Source organism: Dendrobates tinctorius, unplaced genomic scaffold, assembly GCF_039654945.1.
Source record: "Dendrobates tinctorius isolate UK_male_01 unplaced genomic scaffold, ASM3965494v1 ptg000054l, whole genome shotgun sequence".
NCBI lineage: Eukaryota > Metazoa > Chordata > Amphibia > Anura > Dendrobatidae > Dendrobates > Dendrobates tinctorius.
In genome coordinates, this window is record NW_027361722.1 from 847,122 (window position 1) to 852,500 (window position 5,379).

At 52.5% G+C, this 5,379-nt stretch overlaps 1 protein-coding gene across 2 annotated transcripts in view; it reads left to right on the forward strand.

Moving 5' to 3' along the window:
- Nucleotides 1–924: 924 nt before the first annotated feature.
- Nucleotides 925–5,379, forward strand: part of NR1I2 (nuclear receptor subfamily 1 group I member 2) — a 69,865-nt gene continuing 65,410 nt past the window's right edge. The window contains exons 1-2 of one of the 2 annotated variants that reach the window (XM_073576973.1): nt 937–1,047; nt 2,650–2,836. The gene's annotated coding sequence lies outside the window, so the exon portion shown is untranslated. Of the gene's footprint in view, nt 1,048–2,649; nt 2,837–5,379 lie in introns of both variants that reach the window. The other variant, XM_073576972.1, reaches the window with a different exon arrangement.

Genomic DNA, 5,379 nt, shown 5'->3' on the forward strand with positions numbered 1-5,379 from the left:
AGAGCGGTATATAGAGGTGTGTGTTACAGAGCGGTATATAGAGGTGTGTGTTACAGAGCGGTATATAGAGGTGTGTATTACAGAGCGGTATATAGAGGTGTGTGTTACAGAGCGGTATATAGAGGTGTATATTACAGAGCGGTATATAGAGGTGTATATTACAGAGCGGTATATAGAGGTGTGTGTTACAGAGCGGTATATAGAGGTGTGTGTTACAGAGCGGTATATAGAGGTGTGTGTTACAGAGCGGTATATAGAGGTGTGTGTTACAGAGCGGTATATAGAGGTGTGTGTTACAGAGAGGTATATAGAGGTGTGTGTTACAGAGCGGTATATAGAGGTGTGTGTTACAGAGCGGTATATAGAGGTGTGTGTTACAGAGCGGTATATAGAGGTGTATATTACAGAGCGGTATATAGAGGTGTGTGTTACAGAGCGGTATATAGAGGTGTGTATTACAGAGCGGTATATAGAGGTGTGTGTTACAGAGCGGTATATAGAGGTGTGTGTTACAGAGCGGTATATAGAGGTGTGTATTACAGAGCGGTATATAGAGGTGTGTATTACAGAGCGATATATAGAGGTGTGTATTACAGAGCGGTATATAGAGGTGTGTGTTACAGAGCGGTATATAGAGGTGTGTATTACAGAGCGGTATATAGAGGTGTGTGTTACAGAGCGGTATATAGAGGTGTGTATTACAGAGCGGTATATAGAGGTGTGTGTTACAGAGCGGTATATAGAGGTGTGTATTACAGAGCGGTATATAGAGGTGTGTGTTACAGAGCGGTATATAGAGGTGTGTATTACAGAGCGGTATATAGAGGTGTGTGTTACACTCCAGTGATGTCGTCACAGCCGCGCGGACTCCAGGAAACTACCTGTTGCGCTGACGTCACATATTTACATAGCCCCGCCCTCTGACCATATCTGGCCACTGTCTTCGCTGGCCCCGCCCTACTCTCTTGTGATTGGCTGGGCTCTTCCTGGTCAGGGTTGTTCTCTGTGTGGGGTTTCCAGGCGGCGGAGTCCTGACCGGGAGCAAAGGTGAGTGCGAGCGGGGGACGGGGGCCAGCGCCGGGGACACACTGACACGTGACCTGCAACCAACACACACCCGTCACTCGCTGTCACCGCTTCCCGTCCCCGGGTGGGGTCCTCGCTGTCACCTGTCTCCGGGGGTCCGCCTGTTTGCAGTCTGTGTCTTCACCAATCGTCCTGACACCTGCAGATTCCGGCTCTGTTCACACGCTGCGGTTTTGCTCTCCTGTTATATTTTGCTTTTTGCCTCAGATCTCCGCTCTGCTTTCGTTATATTTAAGGTTTGATAAAATTACTGAGGGCTTTATCATTGGTAAAAAAAGGCAGCAAAACTGCAACGTGTGAACACGGCGAGCGTGTGTGATAACGTGCGCGCTGCACGGTTTATCAGAGCAACATAAAAAGGCGCCTGTCCGTCCAGGTCAGCCTCTACTCCGGTTACATTCTATAACCTACACAGTGTGTGTGTATATATATATATTATGTGTTTTCTTGCAGTTTGTCACAAAAATGGATGTATTCCCTCTCACCTGCAAAGTGTTTGGGATTCCTGAGGTCTCGTGCACACAGCGCTCAATGTTTCTTTGCAGATTTGAAGCAGCTTCATAGTTACATTGTCAGTTCTCTCACCTCGGCCGTGTCTCTGAGCACTGAACACCTTGTACTTCTGCGTCTTCCTCAGTGGCGGTCGGGCTCGGCCTCCTCACCTCGGCCGTGTCTCTGGGCACTGGACACCTTGTACGTCTGTGTCTTGCTCAGTGGTGGTCGGGATCAGCCTCCTCACCTCGGCCGTGTCTCTGGGCACTGGACACCTTGTACTTCTGCGTCTTCCTCAGTGGTGGTCGGGATCAGCCTCCTCACCTCGGCAGTGTCTCTGAGCACTGGACACCTTGTACTTCTGTGTATAGCTCTGTGGTGGTCGGGCTCAGCCTCCTCACCTCGGCCGAGTTTCTGAACACCTTGTACTTCTGTATCTTGCTCAGTGGTGGTCGGGCTCAGCCTCCTCACCTCGGCTGTGTCTCTGAACACCTTGTACTTCTTTCTGTGTCTTCCTCAGTGATGGTCGAGCTCAGCCTCCTCACCTCGGCTGTGTCTCTGAACACCTTGTACTTCTGTGTCTTGCTCAGTGGTGGTCAGGCTCAGCCTCCTCACCTTGGCTGTGTCTCTCGGCATCTTGTACTTCTGTGTCTTGCTCAGTGGTGGTCGGGCTCGGCCTCCTCACCTCGGCCGTGTGTCTGAGCACCTTGTACTTCTGTGTCTTGCTCAGTCTCCTCACCTCAGCCATGTCTCTGAGCACTGAATACCTTGTACTTCTGTGTCTTGCTCAGTGGTGGTTGGCCTCGGCCTCCTCACCTCGGCCATGTCTCTGAACACCTTGTACTTCTTTCTGTGTCTTCCTCAGTGATGGTCGAGCTCAGCCTCCTCACCTCGGCCATGTCTCTGAGCACCTTGTACTTCTGTGTCTTGCTCAGCCTCCTCACCTCAGCCGTGTCTCTCAGCACTGAATACCTTGTACTTCTATGTCTTGCTCAGTGGTGGTCGGGCTCGGCCTCCTCACCTCGGCCATGTCTCTGCGCATGTGTCTCTGATTGTAAGATCTCTCCACAGGTGATCAATGAGATTTAGATCCGGACTCATTGTTTCCATCCATTTCTGGGGGCTTCTTGATGAGTGTTGGGGTCTTTGTCCTGCTGGAAGACCCATGACCTAGGACACACATCTTTGTGACACCGGGCACTACATGTGGGGAGTCCCCGGTATATGGCGGGTCCTGTGAGTCGTTCCCTGTTATAAGGTGGGTCTTGTGGGGGGTTCTCTGTTATATGGCGGGTCATGTGGGGAGTCCCCGGTATATGGCGGGTCCTGTGAGTCGTCCCATGTTATAAGGTGGGCCTTGTGGGGGGTTCCCAGTATACGGAGGGTCTTGTGGGGGGTTCTCTGCTATACGGAGGGTCATGTGGGGAGTCCCCGGTATATGGCGGGTCATGTGGGGTGTCCCTGATACACAGCAGGTGGTTGGATGCATTAAGGAGTCAAAACAGAACATTGCAAGAAGCTGAAAGTCTGGACACCTGATAACTGCACCGCTGAATCAGCAACATAAGGAAGTACATGTATTCAGCTAAGTATTGCCTTCATGCCGTGCCTCAGCGCTCGGGGTGTCTCAGCGCTCGGGGTGTCTCAGCGCTCGGGGTGTCTCAGCGCTCGGCGTGTCAGTGTCTCAGCGCTCGGGGTCTTGCAGTGCTGCGTCTCCTCTCTGCTGTATATTCTCGGCGGTCTGATGTTGGGGGAGGAGGCGCAGCAGCTGCAGGTGCTCAGCTCTCTGCATGAAATGGACATTGACACTTATTAGCTGAAGTGTCCTCGCTATTGTGATGGACGGCGGTGTGTATGTACGGGGGGATACAGGCGAGGGTGTAGGGTTATCCGTCTGCTTCCTCTCTTCTGCACCGTGACTGCGGGGACCATTAACAACTCTCCATTGACCATTGAGTCAGACACACAGACCGTCTCTGAGCGCACGTCTCTGAGTGCCCGTCTGAGCGCCTGTGTCAGTCTTTCTTGCTATGACAGTCGGTGACAATCGTACAACTACGGACATGTAGATTAGTGATGGGAGCCACATTATAAGTTCACAGAGAGCTCGGGTGTGCCTGACTGGCCTCAGCAGTGGCCCGGCGTCTTGTGGTGTTCCATTTCTCGTTGTCCGCGCCTCGGCTTCATACACCTCCCTCTTTCTCGTCGTCCACACCCCGGCTTCCTACCCCCTTTCCTCTTTCTCGTCGTCCACACCCCGGCTTCCTACCCCCTTTCCTCTTTCTCGTCATCCTCTCCCCGGCTTCCTACCCCCTTTCCTCTTTCTCGTCGTCCTCTCCCCGGCTTCCTACCCCCCTCCCTCCCTCTTTTTCGTTGTCCGCACCCCGGCTTCCTACCCCCTTTCCTCTTTCTCGTCATCCTCTCCCCGGCTTCCTACCCCCTTTCCTCTTTCTCGTCGTCCTCTCCCCGGCTTCCTACCCCCCTCCCTCCCTCTTTTTCGTTGTCCGCACCCCGGCTTCCTACCCCCTTTCCTCTTTCTCGTCATCCTCTCCCCGGCTTCCTACCCCCCTCCCTCCCTTTTTCTTGTTGTCCGCACCCCGGCTTCCTACCCCCTTTCCTCTTTCTCATCATCCTCGCCCCGACTTCGTACCTCCACCCCCTTTATCGTCGTCCGCGTCCCCCTTTACTCCTCGTGTGACGGGTCACGTGACACTTTCTCATGGCTCTCGCACCTTATAAACGTATAGAGCCTTCTCAGCCAATATGTGCAGCCAGGCGTGGTCACATGACTGGCCCGGAGCCTTTGGCAGAAAGTGACTTTCTATCAGCAGAGCCCATTGATATCGCACGCTTGCCTCCTTAGATACCACAGTAATATATGACAGACATAGATGTCAATGCATTCAATAGATCCTGTGTATATAGACAGTGTTCTAATACATCAGTAACCAAGCATTGTATAGATGTCCGAGGATAGACACGCACCCCTGATGAAGGAGATCAGTGCGAGACACGTGTAGGGCCGGCGGCAGGTCGTGTGGACGTTTCTGCTCCGGGGTCCTGATGATTTATATGATGGCAGCTAATTATTACGACTGAACGTTCATCAGGCGTATGCCCTCACCTGTCCTTAGTGTGTTATCTGCATATATATTATAGCACTTACTAACCTTTTGTAACTACCACTTGTGGCCGATGTATTGGATCTGTCATTATATGGTATATTATGTGTTTATCCCGTGGGGCCTTTGCCCGTCCTTGCTGATGAGGGTTTACGTAGACCCATGGTTTTCTACCACCATTTTTTATGTTTCTTATTTATTAATAAAGATTTTTGTATTTTCAATAAGTTGAGGGCTCAGTTGTCCTTGTTGGATCCTTTCCTCCCCCCTTTATGCTCCTCAGATAGCAGACTGTTGCTGAGCGGTCTGGCACTGAAGCTTCGTTAGGCCCCCGTCACACGTAGCGACTCGCCAGCGATATCACCGTGTCCGGATCGCTGGTCACACAGGCAGATCTCACCAGCGATCAGCACCAGCCACGCCGAGCGCGCAGCGGCGCTGTGTACGTTAGTTACCAGTGCGCTGGTGCAGGGAGCCGGTAACCAAGGTACACATCGGTAAGGGGGCGCGCCGCTTAGAAACCCCATGTATACCTTAGTTACCAGCACGCCGGTAACTAAGGTAAACGCAGGGTTTCTAGGCACAGCGCGCCCCCTTACCGATGTGTACCTTAGTTACCAGCTCCTGCTCGCTGGTTTCCCGCCTGTCACACGCAGCGATGCGTGCCGGCCAGCGGGAG